Source organism: Oncorhynchus masou, unplaced genomic scaffold (genome assembly GCF_036934945.1).
Source record: "Oncorhynchus masou masou isolate Uvic2021 unplaced genomic scaffold, UVic_Omas_1.1 unplaced_scaffold_2915, whole genome shotgun sequence".
Lineage (NCBI taxonomy): Eukaryota > Metazoa > Chordata > Actinopteri > Salmoniformes > Salmonidae > Oncorhynchus > Oncorhynchus masou.
The window spans coordinates 12,196-29,246 of record NW_027009336.1 but is presented as its reverse complement, the minus strand read 5'-3'; the positions used below and the strand labels follow the sequence as shown (position 1 = coordinate 29,246).

The following is a 17,051-nucleotide window of genomic DNA, read 5'->3' as shown; positions in this document are numbered from 1 at the left end:
GAGGTAAACCATTATTTGTTTAGTTTTTATCATGTAAAGCACATTGTGTTCCATTCCATGTATGAAAGGTGCTGTATAAATGAAGCTTGATTTGATTTGATTTAAAACTTTGATATGCTCGTCCATATTCATTGGGGATATGTACTGTAAATATGAGCCCACGTGACTGAGCCTACGTCCTTCAAGCACATCAATCAATAGGATGACGTAAACTCTGCTCTATTTCCCTTTTTAAAAGGTGGAGATCAATACCATAACCTTTCCCCGAGGAGAACATTGTGTTCTGGCACACATATCCTTACTACTATGGTATTCATATACTCCCCTGGTGCCTCTGTATGGTCTTACAGTAACACATTGAATGGTTCAAGCACTTACACCAGGGAATCGGCTGCATGGATCCTCTTGGGGCGAACTATTTTGCTATTTACAAAAGCTGACCTTCTCAATCGTAGTTCACTGTTTGAGTAGAGGGTGTGAGGGATAGACAGGGCGTATACCAGGAAGTTTCAAATGAAACAACAGCAGCAGCAAGGCCATCACATGCCTCACACCACTGACGACCCAGAGGGTTTGGCCCAGGCTGTTCTTTTGACGTATTTCTTCTGCCCCTCAGGTGCAGAGCAGGAAATGAAAGTATGGCTCTGTGTTCATAGGAGCCCAGCACTAATAAAGACTTATGTCACCATGTCATCAGAAGCCTCTGGTGAAATCTCTTCAGAGAAATCTCAAGGAGCCGTTGAGAAAGGTGAGTTTTAGCAGGACACACAGACTAATGAAATGTAACATGATGGTGATAGTAGATGTCTTCTCTGTGTGATATGGTCTAACAAAGACCAACCAAAAAACAACATTGGTTTCACTATCAAACTGAATATCCAAAATAAAATATATTTGATGTATTATCCACTTAGAAACTACTCTACAATGGTGAGAAGGGCAAACAGTGATTTCTCTCTTAACAATATTAACTATACCCATCTAAAAACAAGCTTGTAGTATATAATAAGTAGGTTTCCAAACAAATTATCGTGCTGGCATATCTGGGTCAGAAATTCATCTCTAGACGTTACAACACTGTTATAATCATGATTATAAACTGGGTGGTTCGAGCCCTGAATGCTGATTGGCCGAAAGCCGTGGTATATCATATACCACAGGTATGACAAAACATGTATTTTTACAGCTCTAATTACATTGGTAACCAGTTCATAATCGCAATAAGGCACCTCAGAGTTTTGTGGTATATTGCCGCGTTGCATCGCGCATAAGAACAGCCCTTAGCCGTGGTATATTGGCCATATACCACACCCCTCGGGCCTTATTGCTTAATTAATGAACAGATTAGTGTTTATCGACAATCTGATTTAAGATGGAACAGCATGATCAATAATATGTTTCACCCTGTCATTTGTATATGAGCTTCAACCTTGCTGTTGTCCAATTAGAACACACACTGAGTTCATTTCAAACCCCCTCTATGTGGGTCATAAACAGTAGTGAAGTATTTACAGTTGGCCACTACTTCTGTAATCCTTAATCTTTTTAGCAAACTCCAGTAGTCTCATTCCAACCACAAACAGTGTGTCTTATCATGTAATAAATGTTGTTAGAACTAACAGAACATCCTTCTTGTTCATTTGAGTATATGCTTATTAAGAAAATGCTGTTCATCAGTACCTGTTTGTATTATACCATTTCCCCCTCTCAGTTAAAGTAAGCAGAGACTGCTGTTAGATTTCTGCCTGCCAAGTCCACCAGTACAGACCAGTGATAGATTTGTCTGATTCCAGGATTTCTCCAGTTAGGTTTAAGTTAGACCTGCCTCTCTTGGACTTGACAGGGACAACACACAAACCTACCCCAAACCCACAACCCTTTCCTGTCAAACACCAATCACTTCATACCAGACGGTTGACAAACAGACCACAGGGTAGTTCATCCCACCAATATTATTAGCATTTCATGCAGATTTGGTAGATCTATTTATGTAAACACTACCAAATGAAAACACAGAGATGAGGTGTGAAAGATTAAAGTATAAAAATAGCCTTGGCTCCAGTTATCTGATACAGGCATTCCATGTCCAGATATAATCCTGTTACATCATGCATAATCACAATTTCTGCTTATTACTAGCTACATTTCTATTTCCAGAATTAGAACAGTGTCCGTTTGGAGTTGTCAGATTTATATTAGAAGCAGGTGATTGTGATGTACATTGCATACATGCACTTTGAAGACAGAGAAATTTCAGTGAATAGTAGGCTATTATTGATTGAGAAAGACAAAAACACGGGACACTGATAACGGCAAACTCAAAGTAAAACTGATTTCCCGACAAACTCTTTCTGCATTTAACAGCATACATTACTGGCCTAAAACTGCTGTCAGGCTCCCTCGGTATGACTGGGTGTTTTGCGCACGTAAAAGCGGGGTATGTTGTTGAGAGTCCCCAACTCCCTCTCTGATCTGCTTCGTCCAATGAGCGCGTCGAGGGCGAGTCGGGCCTCATCGACGAAACGAAGGAGACGGTGGGGGAGGGTCACGTGTATACACTGTAGGGTTCAGTACCATTCAATTCGTAGTAAGTTGTCAACGTCCTCCCCTTTCGAGAACAAACCTCGTCAGACTAGAAACTGTATCGCTAAATGCAGCAGTAGCCTAAGTAACTACGCAATAAGTAACTACGCAAAAAGTAATAGATCTACCTATACCGTTCTTGTATTTTTTTCTTCCGAATAGAAAAGGATACGACGTTTGTTACAAGTGAACACCAAATGTAATTACAGAGAAATGTCAGTGGAAGTACAGCAAAACCCGATGCCTCCGTAGACTTGTCGCCGTGCCAAATCTGTACTTTTCTGGTGAGTTTTCCTAAAATGTTTGTATCATTTTTCAGCAGACTGCATATTGAGTTCCACACAAACATATTTCCTATCTATGTTCGGACGAAAGCATTGGCTTTACTGTTTCATTTGGCTGTAGAATAAATAGGTGGGCTATGATAAAATATAGCGTGTGTTTGAATGTAGTGGTCAACAACATCCTCACAGATGTTATGTTATCTATAGTTTTATCAACTATAGATGACAGTTATCCTTGCTTAGCTCCCAATGGTCCGTAGCACCCATAGGAAATCGGCGCCGAATAGGTTACAAGCAAATTGATACAATGTATCCGCGAGTCTAGATTCTGCGATATAATGATACATTGCTTTAAGTTTAGCAGGATGTATTACATTGGACATTTCAACAAGTTACGAAAAAGTAATCAGCTTTGTGCTTGAATGTTTCTGGAAACACTTGCACAAATAGGTTTCGTAATCACTAAAGACCCTATTACCAGCAATCTGATTCATGCATAGGTAGATCATACTGTGACTATCATCAACAACATTGATTTGAAGGATGATGTAACTTACAAGCACATGAACATTTTACATGAACCTACCGTTAAAGTCAGACTGGTCTCATAGACTAGACATAGTAAATGTAAATCCGGGACACTCAAATTAGTATGATAAACTGCATGACCAAAAGTATGTGGACACCTGCTCGATGAACATCTCATTCCAAAATCACGGGCATTAGTAGGGAGTTGCTCCCCCAGCCTTCACTCTTCTGAGAAGGCTTTCCACTAGATGTTGGAACATTGCTACAGGGACTTGCTTCTTCTATTCAGGCACGAGCATTAGTGAAGTCGTGCACTGATGTTGGGCGATTAGGCCTGGCTCGCAGTTGGTGTGCCAATTCATCCCAAAGGTGTTCGATGGGGTTGAGGTCAGGGCTCTGTGCAGGCCAGTCAAGTTCTTTCACACTGATCTCGACAAACCATTTCTGTATAGACCTCACTTTGTGCATGGAGGCATTGTCATGTTGAAACAGGAAAGAGTCTTCCCCAATCTTTTGCCACAAAGTGGGAAGTACAAAATCGCTTAGAATATCATTGTATGCTGTAGCGTTAAGATTTCCCTTTACTGGAATGAAGTGGCCTAGCCCGAACAATGAAAAACAGCCCCAGACTATTATTCCTCCACCACCAAACTTTACAGTTGCTGATATACTTTGGGGCAGGTAGCATTCTCCTGGCGTTTGCCAAATCCAGATTCGTCTTTCGGACTGCCAGATGGTGAAGCGTGATTCATCACTCCAAAGAACACATTTACACTGCTAGCTGTGCCACCAGAGACTCTGGGTTCGAGCCCAGGCTCTGTCGCAGCCGGCCGCGACCGGGAGGTCCATGGGGTGACGCACAATTGGCTCAGCGTCGTCCGGGTTAGGGAGGGTTTGGCCGGTAGGGATATCCTTGTCTCATCGCGCACTAGCGACTCCGTGCCCAGGGCACGCTAACCAGGTTGCCAGGTGCACAGTGTTTCCTCCGGCACATTGGTGTGGCTGGCTTCCTGGTTGGATGCGCGTTGTGTTAAGAAGCAGTGCGGCTTGGTTGGGTTTTGTTTCGGAGGACGCATGGCTTTCGACCTTCGTCTCTCCCAAGCCCATACGGGAGTTGTAGCGATGAGACAAGATAACTACTAACAATTGGATACCACGAAATTGGGGAGAAAAAGGGGGTAAATTCAAACAAACAAAAAAGTTGGCAGCTCTGAATTAGGATTCAAAGATGCAGAAATAATGGGGTGTCAGCTATAATTTGACACCTTGAGTTTGAAAAAAATATTTTTGGGTTTATTGAACTACAGTAAGTGATGTGAATGTAATTACATCATGGGTCCCGGATCTGTACTACATAGAAATGCATAATTATGGGTATGTCATTATCTTCATGGTGATGTATCCTGAATAGGTACACAAAGGTAGAAATATGCAATATCCTCCTTTGCATTTTGGGGTATTATTCTACACATTAGCTACTATTCTAATGAACTCTGCCCCAAACAAGACCAAATTTGGTTGTTCTGGACCGGACCAAATTTCAACCAATCCTAGACTTATATGTTTCATAAGTTTGGACATCATAGTTTAGCACAGTAGAGCACAATAGAGCACATTAGAGTACAGAGGTACCAATGCCTATAACTGTTAGAACCCCAAATTCACCAATATAGGGCTCCAGGTTGTGGTGTGTGGGGCCATGATGAGGCAAGTCACTCCTAAAGACATTGGACATTGCTACTCTCACTGTACTGTGCTGTCCAAACTTGTGAAACATAGACGTCTATGATTAGTTAAGATTTGGTCCGGTCCAGACAAACCAAATTTGGTCTTGTTTGGGGGCAGAGTTAATTAGAATCCAGCGACGGCCAGAGCAGATGCTGTTTACAGTAAATGGAAAGAGAGGGGGCTCATGGGTAGGTGTCAGTAAGAGCCGGGAGAAGTCACTTTAACTGGCAGGAGAGAGGAGAGAGGCAGAGAGAGGGAGGGGTTGTCCAGTCTGTTTTCACACTTTCACTTTGACTACCAGACAACTGAAAGAGAAAGAATGAGCTGAACATAACAGTATGCCAGTGGAAGGTAGGACAGTAGCAGATGACCCAACTCTGGTTTGTGACTACTATGATTTTCCATTGTAGCCAATTCAATTACAGTAATTCTGTTACTGATTTTCACAATTCTGTAATTGATTTGGTGATAGAATTAAAAGTGTTAATCAATCAAAATGTGTATCAGTAAAAACATTCGTTGATAGGTCTACCTTTACTTGTTACATGTGCTAACTTTCATTATCCTCCCTCCTCATGAGGGCGAGAAATTCAAATCTATCAAAAACATGTAGGTTTTTGGTAACAGTGAAAAGACAGAAGGCAATGTTTCTTAAACTTACAGAAGGGAAATCATTTTGCCAAAAATAAATATAAATACTGATATTAGTTGTCAGAGATCTTTACTTCAACATTATTGTGTGTTGATGTTTTCCTAATTCCTGGTAGATGTTTTCTGACCTATTTTCATTCTGTTTGACCAGAAATCAAAGTCATTAGTTATGCCTAATTTTTAAGATGGAAAATGGATGAAAAATGTATCTATGCCTTCATTTCCTGAAAATATATATAGACTGTTAAGATTTGATTTGTCACCTAATTTGATACACATGAGTCATTTTACAAGTAAACTCATGACATGAGTCATTTTACAAGTAAACTCATGACATGAGTCATTTTACAAGTAAACTCATGACATGAGTCATTTTACAAGTAAATCATGGGAAACTATTTCACAGGTGGCATGATGTTGAAGAAGACTGACAGGTTACTTTGGTTTTAGAAATGTACTTGCACTGCAACCAACTACACACTTTCCTGTCAAACATACTTTTTCAGGGTGTATTTACATAAGAAGTCATTTGAGAAGGGGATTTTGGTTGTGCTTTGGCATCCCTTGATATAGTAGCCTACTGATATTTAACTTCCATATTACTCAATTTACTGATATCATCATGTTGTTGTTACTTAATTGGTAACTAATGCTTTCAATTGTGTTTATGATATAGATACACTTACTACTCGTTAAAAGTCTCAGTGGTGGTTAATTAGTGTTAAAACATATATTTTGGAAAATATTCACAGATTCCAATGATTATTTTCTCCCTATTCTGCATTAAAACTGCTATTTAAAGCCCCCATGCAGTCTTTTTAATTGTATTCTTAAATCATTACTGTATGTCTAATAAATCACTGTGCGTGTTTATTTAAAAACATGTTTTCATTTATTTCCTTAAGGCTCTTTTCCATTGAAATGCTCAGTCTGATCGTGTGGCGTGTTGATACAAATGTAAATATATTTACATACACAGCCCTGATTGGCGGATAGGATCTTCTAGACCAGGGGTGTCAAACTCATTCCACTGATTGCCAAGTGTCTGCGGGTTCTTTTTTTTCTCCTTTCAATCAAGCCCTAGACAACCAGGTGAGAGGAGTTCCTTACTAATCAGTAACCTTAATTCATCAATCAAGTACAAGGGAGGAGCGAAAACCCCCAGACACTTTGCCCTCCGTGGAATGAGTTTGACACGTGTGATCTAGAGTCCTCAAACTCAACTCTGGACCTCGACGCCAGTTCCACTGCTTTTTTCCTTAATTGTTCCCCTTTAATCAGGACACCTGGCGGGTGTAATACATTTTCAGGTAGAACAGAAAACCAGCAGGCTCTGGACCTCGTAGGGTAAGAGTTAAATACCCCTGCACTAGAGCCTTCCCGCTTACCCTTCAAAGTAGGAGGATACATATGCAAATTAAATATGACTGGTCATTGGTCAGAATAATCAGATTATGAAGAATATCCGATTATGATGTCATGCAATGGGCCAAAAACTCCATCCCACCTGAACAGGCTGAAATTCTAATAATACTGTATTATTTTGTCAAGCCATTTATGAAGAAAAACAATGGAATGCAAATATAGAACAGAAGTTCATTAGTTTACATGAATTCATGCTTTTTTAGTAGCAGCATTCCCTATATGAGTACTAGGGAAGCACCCGGAGTGTGTTTTTCCTAGTGTGTAGCTGACATGTTTCTACTGGAAGAGACATATCACATTTTCCAATTTCGTCATCAACATTGTCTTTCTTCAATCACTTCACTGAGTGCCGTCCAAACAGGAATGATTGTTTACAGGAATTATTGTTTACAGGAATTATTGTTTACAGGAATTATGCAATATTAAAAAAAAAAATGTTTCAAGATGTCACTCTTTTAGACTGAGGTTGATCACTGTTCTTTATCTCCTCTAGCCTCTTGTCTAGCATTTATAGTACATAGACTGTCACCGAAGATGGTGCCTCTTCCTCTTCGGGCGGTGCTCAGCGGTCGTCGTCGCCGGCCTATTAGCTGCCATCGATTCCCTTTCCGTTTGTTTTGGTTATTGGGTAATTGGGTACACCTGTTTTGTGTTAGGGTTTGTTTGTTGGCTATTTAAGGGCACTAGGCCCGCTGGGTATTTGTGCGGGCCTGTTTTTTGTTACTCTGTTTGGATGGTGTCATTTTGTTCGTGTCTTTATTCTCCGGACTATGTTTGTCCTGTTGTTTGGACTGATAACTTGTACACGCCCTGTGTGTTGGCGTGACCGTTTTTGTTGCGCCGGTGAATAAATTTGACAAACGACTGAACCCTGCTCTCTGCGCCTGATTCCACCCACCACTCCTAGTTATCGTAACAGACTGGCTTAGATTAAGGACCGGCTGGACTATCAATAGAAAGCACAGAGGTGAGGTGTGGAATAAAGTAGATTGGATTAGACAAAATTAACAGAACTATTTACTGCAATTTTGTAAATATGTATTTTTTTGCACTGAAGTAGTAAGAGAAGCCACCTGCCACATGACATACAAAAGCAGAATTCATAGTTTTGCTCCTCATTTTGCTGTGATTGTGTAACAAAGTCACACGAGGCCATTAATTATAATGAGTGAAAATGCACCAGGTTATACACTGTTGAGCGTTATGGTAAATAACAAACTCTAAGCCTGCGGCACACCAGACCCGGGCACCTTAACACAAATCACACACCGCTCCGCTTGTTATGCTACTCTGAGGGAAGGCGAAAGCAGGTGAGAATATCAAAGGGAGCTATTCATGAGAGCTGAAGGACTTTCACAGGTGGAATTATTCATGAAACAGTAACGTGTTCTCTCATCGTTCTCAAATGTTCATGTTTGTTCCCTCCTAGCCTCTCCTCAAACGAAGTGCAACGAGGACAATCGGTTTGAAACCAGACGTGATGCCAATATTATCCTGTTTGGGAGAATAGCTAGATTTTTGAGCAGAGGAAATTGCTTGTATGAAATGAGTTTGAATGAAATGTTGTCCTAATCTAATTGCGGTTAGTTTCAGAGTTGATTGAAAGCTCTGTTGTTAGTTTGCGCAAGTCTCCAAGTGTGCAGTATGATCCTTCCAAAAAGCTGCTCTTGCTCTAGCCATCAAACACGATTACAGACATGTATGTGCTCTCATGTGACTTCATTCAGGTGATTCTGAGAAATAGCTGTACGTTCCAGTGGAGAAGTGAGGGGTGTGAGCCTATCACAGCGTGTCACACTATTCACATCAAAAACCCTGAGATATCAAACCCATCTGTATCCCTGAACACCCGGTCTGGAGGGAGGAGACCTGCCAAAGCAGAGTTCCTCCTTTTCTACTTCTGGTAATATTAAACTAACAACATTGAACCTTGAAGATGAGTGAAATGAGCAGATTGTCTTGGATCAGGTCAGGTGTAATATCTTGGTGTTCCCATACTAAATCTGTTGTAGTGAGCTCCTATGGTTACAGCATACAATATTGGACCAGGCTAGTGTAATACCACAGTCACGGTAAGGTTCCGTGACATACTGTTGACCGAAGGCTTCTTACAATTCAACCAGGTGTCCTATGAATGACATTTTCCCATCTCAACCAGGTGCCCTTTACAGGGAAGAAAGCATCTATGGAATGCCCTGTTGTGTTGATGTGCCTGTTACTGTCAGTGAAGCGTTAGCGGCAAAGCTCACTATTTTCACACCCTTAGGAATGTGTCTACCATCCCAGTCCAAGTTTTGTCATGGTCTCTTGAGAGAGAAAAGGTTCTGGAAAACTGGTGAATGAAAAGAGATTTACAGAGAAGAACTGCAGTCTATTCCAACACGAAGATTGTACTGGGATACAAAATAAGTTAGTTGTGTTTTGATGTCCGGTGTGGGTTATTAAGAGGGGATGACAGTGTGACATAAAAGGTGATTATGTCTCAAGCACACAGTGCCTTTTGATTGTTCACACACACTCCCACAGCCCGTTAGGCTGCTGTGTTCATTATTAACACTGCCCAAGTCTCTGGGAGGACTCACACAGTCAACACTGCTGTCCCATGAATATAGAGACATTTCATGTTTTTCACACTGTATTCATACACTATTCTTCACATTGCTCATTCTGCAATGTCCTACTGTACATTGCAGTTTTGTTACACTGTTTATACACGCTGCGTATTTATATACTGGATTCATATTTATATGCTGGATTATAAACTGGGTGGTTCGAGTCCAGAATGCTGATTGGCTGTCAGCCATGGTATTCCAGACCGAATACCACAGGTTTGACAAAACATTTATTTTTACTGCTCTAATTACGTTGGTAACCAGTTTATAAAAGCAATAAGGCACCCTGGGTTTGTTGTATATGGTCAATACACCATGGCTAAGGGCTGTATCTATAAGGCCACAAGGTGAGACCCAAATGTAGACACAGGAGGCAGATGGTTGAGCTCCGATATTTATTATAGCAAAAGGGGGAGGCAAAAGGCAGGTTGGGTACAGGCGAGAGTTCATAAACCAGGTCAGAGTCCAAATGGTACAAGACGATAGGCAGGCTCGAGGTCAGGGGCAGGCAGAGTGGTCAGGCAGGCGGGCTCAGAGTCAGGACAGGCAAGGGTCAAAACCAGAAGGGTGAGAAAAGAGAGACTGGGAAAAGCTGGAGCTGAGACACAAAAACGCTGGTTGACTTGACAAACAGACGAACTGGCACAGAGCGACAGGAAACACAGGGATAAATACACCGGGGATAATAAGTGACACCTGGAGGGGTGGAGACAAGCACAAGGACAGGTGTAACAGATCAGGGCGTGACAGTATCCAAGCACTCTGCTTTGGGTCGTGCATAAGAACAGCCCTTAGCCTTGGTATATTGGCCATGTACCATACTCCTTCAGGCCGTATTGCTTAATTATACACAGAGTGTACAAAACATTAGGAACACGTGCTCTTTCCATAACATAGACTGACCAGGTGAATCCAGGGGAAAGCTATGATCCCTTATTGATGGCACTTGTTAAATCCACTTCAATCAGTGTAGAAGAAGGAGACAGGTTAAAGAAAGATTATTAACCATTCAGAGGGTTAATGGGCAAGACAAAATATTTAAGTGCCTTTGAACGGAGTATAGTAGTAGGTCCTAGGCACAGGTTTGAGTGTGTCTAGAACTGCAACGCTGCTGGGTTTTTCATGCTCCACAGTTTCCTGTGTGTATCAAGAATGGTCCATCACCCAAAGGACACCCAGCCAACTTGACACAGCTGTGGGAAGCATTGGAGTGCAACTCAGTATTAGGAAGGTGTGCTTAATGTTTTGTGTATCCTGGATTCTTATTCATATACTGTATGTTATGTTAGGCGCTAGTAACTCAAGCATTTTGCTGCACCCACTATAGGGACCCATTATAACATCTGCAAAACTGTGGACATGTCCAATAAACTTTGATTTGAGGAGAGACAGACTCTAACTAGGGGGTTGAGAGCTCAAGATACACGCTGTTCTTCGTGTTTGGTACGGCAGGGTGTTATTCCAAAAGACAGGTTACTCACATGCCTTTGTCTTTAGTCTTGGTGAGCCCTCCCCCACCCCTTTAAACTGGAGCAGAAAACGAGTCACCTGGTAGCTTTAGAGTGGTTTTTACAAGGGGCAGTGGCAGCCCCATTTCACCTGTCTCTGGGAAAGGAAAGCATCTGGGAGTTTTTGAAAGGGTAACCGTACACCGCCCCCCTCCCCCTGCTGCATGCCCTTCCATGCAGTGTACTCTCCTTACAGCCAGCTGCAGAGGTGTGGAGGAGCACACAGGAACAGTGTGTGTGTGTGTGTGTGTGTGTGTGTGTGTGTGTGTGTGTGTGTGTGTGTGTGTGTGTGTGTGTGTGTGTGTGTGTGTGTGTGTGTGTGTGTGTGTGTGTGTGTGTGTGTGTGTGTGTGTGTGTGTGTGTGTGTGTGTGTCAAATCTAATTGTATTTTTTGTATGCGCGAATACAACAGGTGTAGATTTTACCATGACATTCTTATTTACGAGCCCTTCCCCAACAACACAGTTAAAAAGTTAGAAAAAATGAGCAAAAAATAATAATGGAAACAGTAACACAATAACAGTAACAAGGCGTTAAACAAGGAGTACCGGTACCGAGTCAATGTCCGGGGATACGAGGTAATTGAGGTCATGTCTACATGTAGGTAGGGGTAAAAGTGTCTAGGTAATCAGGATAGATAATAAACAGAGGAGCAGCCGCATATGTGAAAGTGTTTCTGTGTGTGTGTGTGTCCCCTCAGGCCGAAACTGAGGTTATGTAATTGAAAGAAGGAATGTTCACTTTACTGGCTGTGGTATCTTCTTAGCCTCTTGCAAACAAAATCATCCGTCTGCTCTGTTTCCAAAACATTGTCTGAAAATGTTATTTTGTAGTAGTCTGACCAGGTCACCAGGTAAACACTACGTAATATGAGCTTGTAAATATGCTTCCTTACTTTGCACGAGAGCGGCTTGTGCACCAGTTGATTCATCCAACCTTTTAAAATCATATGTTTTTTGTCTCGCGCTTTAACAAAGCATCAAACCCCATGTCTCTCTTCATGGGAATCTTATCATTGATTCTATATTTTCCATTTTGAACTGTCTAAGCTTGAATACAATGTTGAGAATTCTCCCCGTGTTCCATTCCCTCCTGACATAAGCTTTTTTGTTAGCGTATGCTTTCACTTCTTCCTGAGCAGAACTAATATGATCAGAGTTGGCATGTTCCAGTTCAGACTCCGGCAGGCAGAGTTATGTAACTGCTGTTTTAATGAGCAGCCTCTCACTGCGCCGAGCAGCAGGATGATCCCCAGTCAGGCCCCCCCTCCATGTGCCCAGGCGTTCTCTCTGACCTTGCCCTGAACTCCAACCTCACGCTCAGTCCACTCCACACTGACCCCTCCCTGGGACCGCCCGGCCAGGCACAGGGGGGCTACCCATCACCCGCAACATCCCGCAAACTCCTTCGCTCTCTCTCTCATCTCTGTTCCGCTCGCTCGCGCACACACACACACACAAGCCAGTGTAGTAACCTGAACAGAAGGCGCTCATGCTTTGGAAGAGACATGGATGGGAAGAAGTAGAAGCCAAGAGGCCTGCAGAGTCAGGAGATGGTAAAGAGGGAGGTCTTCATCTGGAGGGCAACAAGGGCAACTCTCCGAAGGCAGCCTGGCCCCTGCATGTTATTCTTCCATTAGAACAAGGGATTCACTTGCTCTGGCTGGAGAGGCCCTGAATACTGCAGAAAGAAATCACTTTTTTTAAGGCTGGAGCTGACCAATGAAACATATTGCGAGGAGTTTTTATTCAGCCAGTGAAATGCAATGAAGTGGAATTAATGGTGTAACCCCAGGCATAATAGCCATGCTGTGTGTGTGTGTGTGTGTGTGTGTGTGTGTGTGTGTGTGTGTGTGTGTGTGTGTGTGTGTGTGTGTGTGTGTGTGTGTGTGTGTGTGTGTGTGTGTGTGTGTGTGTGTGTGTGTGTGTGTGTGTGTGTGTGTGTGTGTGTGTGTGTGTGTGTGTGTGTGTGAGACTGGTCTTGCTTGCTTCTCTCCACAGCGTAGCACTTTTAAAGAACCACAAGAATGACTCCAATAACATAGATAGTCCTAGAACATGTCTCAAGAAAAACACATGCCTATTGTTTAGTTTGTGGTTTTCCCGTGTGTGTGTGTGTGTGTGTGTGTGTGTGTGTGTGTGTGAGAGAGAGACTGGTCTTGCTTGCTTCTCTCCACAGCGTAGCACTTTTAAAGAACCACAAGAATGACTCCAATAACATAGATAGTCCTAGAACATGTCTCAAGAAAAACCCATGCCTATTGTTTAGTTTGTGGTTTTCCACATAGAAAAATATATTTCAAGTGATGGATTCATGATGGATTATGAGATTGTTTAAAAGAGAATGGAATCGCTTACTCTCTTCATATTTGAATTATTTTAATTCACACAGTAGGAAGGAGAGCGGGAGACAGAGGGTGGAGAACATTCTCTCTTCAGTCATCAGTGTTAATACTTGACCACACATCAGCACTTGTTTATGTAATGAAAACAAGATAACTTAACTAATGTTCTTCTCCTCTCTCTGTCTTTCTCCAGCCAAGCCAGTGCACCAGTGCAGCCCTCTCTCAGAGCCCTAGCTATGTGGAGCTGTATAGCTTACAATGAGACGGACTCCAGCTCCGAACACCGGCTCTGCCAGGACTTTGGCCTCGTCCTTTCCGTCTTCTCCTTGTTCTACCTCATGGTGTGCTTCCCCATAGGACTCTGCTACAACGCCCTGCTGGTGGTGGTCAACCTCTCCAACAAAATGTCCATGACCATGCCAGACGTCTACTTCACAACATGGCCATCGCTGGCCTGGTCCTCAACCTGGTGGCCCCCGTGGAGCTGCTAGGCCCTAGCTTCACACGATGGCCTGTGTGGGAGTACAATAATGAGATCTACATCACCCTGCTCATCCTCTTCAACATCTCCTCCCTGGTCATCATGTACTCCACCACGCTGCTCAGCCTAGACTACTACATCGACGCGCTGCAGCACCTACATGTCCAGCGTGTACAACACCAAGCACGTGTGCGGCTTCATCTGGGGCGGCGCCGTGCTCACCAGCTTCTCCTCGCTGCTCTTCTCGTGTGCAACCACGTCTCCACCAAGATCATCGAGTGCTCCAAGATGCAGAACAAGGAGGCTGCGGATGCCATCATGATGTTCATCGGCTACGTGGTTCCGGCCGTGGCCGTGCTGTATGCTTTCGTGCTCATCCTGCGCATTAGGAAGGAGTCCACCCCGCTGGACCAGGACTCATCCCGGCTGGACCCGTCTATCCACCGGCTGCTGCTGGCCTCTGTCTGCATGCAGTTTGTCCTATGGACCCCGTACTACATGACTCTACTGGTACACACTATAGCCGGGGCGCGGGAGCTACGGCAGCAACAACAAACAGCGGCTCACAATTTACTTCTTCCTGAGGTGTTTGTCGGAGCTGCTGGCCTTCTCCAGTAGCTTCGCCATGCCTCTCATGTACAGGCAGATGAACAAGAACTTCTCCCACAAGCTGCAGCGGCTGCTAAAGAGGCTAAACTGCAGGGACACATCCTGCCCTCACGAACACTCCTCAGTGCAGCAGGTGGCGACGTGAGACAGGGACAGGCCTTACTAAACCCTAACCTCTTACCCAGGCTGCACTTATTATCACAGACCCCACAGAGCCCACAACATGTGGCCTTAGAAGTCAGCCACAGGTCCACTGCTGCCACTCTGGCTGGAGTCTTGACTTTTAATGAAACTAAGGAATCTTCAGTGACTTTCTAGAACTTGACTTTCTTTGTCCAGTTCTGTAGCGAGAGGATGAACCAAGTAGAAACCACTAAGTGCATTAGCAAGCTTGTCACTTGGATACTTGGTTGTGAGATTGGGCGCAAAGCCGTTGTAATGCGGTGTCTCTTCTAATACACACATGGGTGATTCACCAACATAGGCTGTAGAGATATTGCGCTGCACACCAAAACTGACAATGAGTTATACTATTGGAGTAACAATTGTTTTTATATCTCATGTGTCAATCAGCATGTTACTACTATGCATGTAGCTGGTAGTAGGTAGGAAGTGGAATACAATCTGTTTATGATCCTATCAGACCACCCAGTGCCCCGGAGCCTGAGGCCATGTCTCATTGAAGAGTTCCTGTCCAGCCTCGGCCACAACACTCTGGAGGGGTCTCAAATGGCACCCTATTCCCTACATAGTGCATTACATTTGATCAGAGCTCTATGTGTCCGGTTAAACAGTAGTGCACTATATAGGAAATAGGGTCCCATTATGGACACATCCTCTGTCCTCCACTGTCTTGCACCTGGAAAAAACCTTTGCCTGCTCGTCACCCTCAGCAGTTTACACAATACTATACATGTACCTCGTTTAATTTTACACCCCCTACGGCATTACATAGGATCATGTGAACTACGGAGAGAACTCTCCACACAGCTTCTATTCAGGGTTCAGGCATGGCCAACTTACCTCTTGTGTCCTAGAATGCTCTCACTTATCTGGCTGCACACAACACCCAGTCATTGTGCGGGGAACATTTGCCTTGGCTCAGTTTATGTGATGTCTAAAAGCTGCTTAGAGGCACAGAAGTGACCTGCACAGCTGCTTTGCTATCTTGCTTCCCACTAAAGAGGAAGACTGTTTATATATAAAACATGTCCTATTTATATTTCAGAAGCTAAATAATGAACACGTCCAATCACATTTCACTCTTGTCATGCTATGGTGATGTCCGTTATTGCATGTGATTATGTGAAGTGTTGTCTTTGTTGCTAAAATGAAAAGGTCAGTTTAGTCATCTCCACTTTGAAAGAGACAATACAATGATAAGCTGTAAACCATTGTTTAAACATGTTGCTTCTTGCTACTGCTGGTGAATCCAGGCCACCTCATGATAAGTATTGACTTAATTAAAAGCTCAGCAAAACCCTTTGAGTTTCGTGCTGAGGAACCCTAAAATGAGTCCACACCCTGTTAATCATTATTTAAGCTCTGGTCAAAGTCCTAATTTATTACAGTTGAAATGCTCTTTCTGAGCAGTAGAGCAACAGAGGGACAGATATGTCACATGTTCTGCCCTGCTACTACCAGAAACAAACAAATGACTTATGTCTAGACTTATATTGGCTCATTTTAATTCCAGGGTTGTTGAATGATGGTAGAGTTCACTGAAAATGTCATGCAAGAGCCAGAATCCTTTTCATTGTATGGTAAAGTTAGTTATAAGCAATGTTAATCTACCTTTAGATATGACCGACAACACCAGGAAATAAAGAATGGTTAGGAACAGGAACTGAAATAGGAAACAGTACATTCTCACAGTTAAAGATTCAGTCCGAGATCTTAGGCACTTCCAACTTTCTAACATATCATACGAAATGGATGACATGGTACACAATTATTTTCTACTTTCAGGTACCAGTTTTGTCTAAAGAGCACTACTTTCAAAACTACTGGTTGAAATGATACAAAACCTTTGGCACGTCACTTTAATGTGACAGACTCCATCACCCTATACCTCCCCTTTATGTTGTGCCGTTATAACCCACCAAAATGAGTAAATATGTTTTAAAGAACCAGTACTGTATGTTTATGGGAAACGTTAGAGTATGCTATTCTTTAAATCCACCTATATAAGCAGAGATAAGAATGTATTTTATTTCATGAGGTTTAGCTACATAGGACAAGATGAATCCAGTTTCAGATGTGATGCTTTTGTGACTGTGTATATACCAGTATATATGT

At 42.8% G+C, this 17,051-nt stretch overlaps 1 pseudogene; it reads left to right on the top strand.

The window, feature by feature from the left end:
* The first annotated feature begins 2,571 nt into the window (after positions 1-2,571).
* Positions 2,572-15,170, top strand: LOC135534007 (probable G-protein coupled receptor 146; annotated as a pseudogene).
* Positions 15,171-17,051: the final 1,881 nt, after the last annotated feature.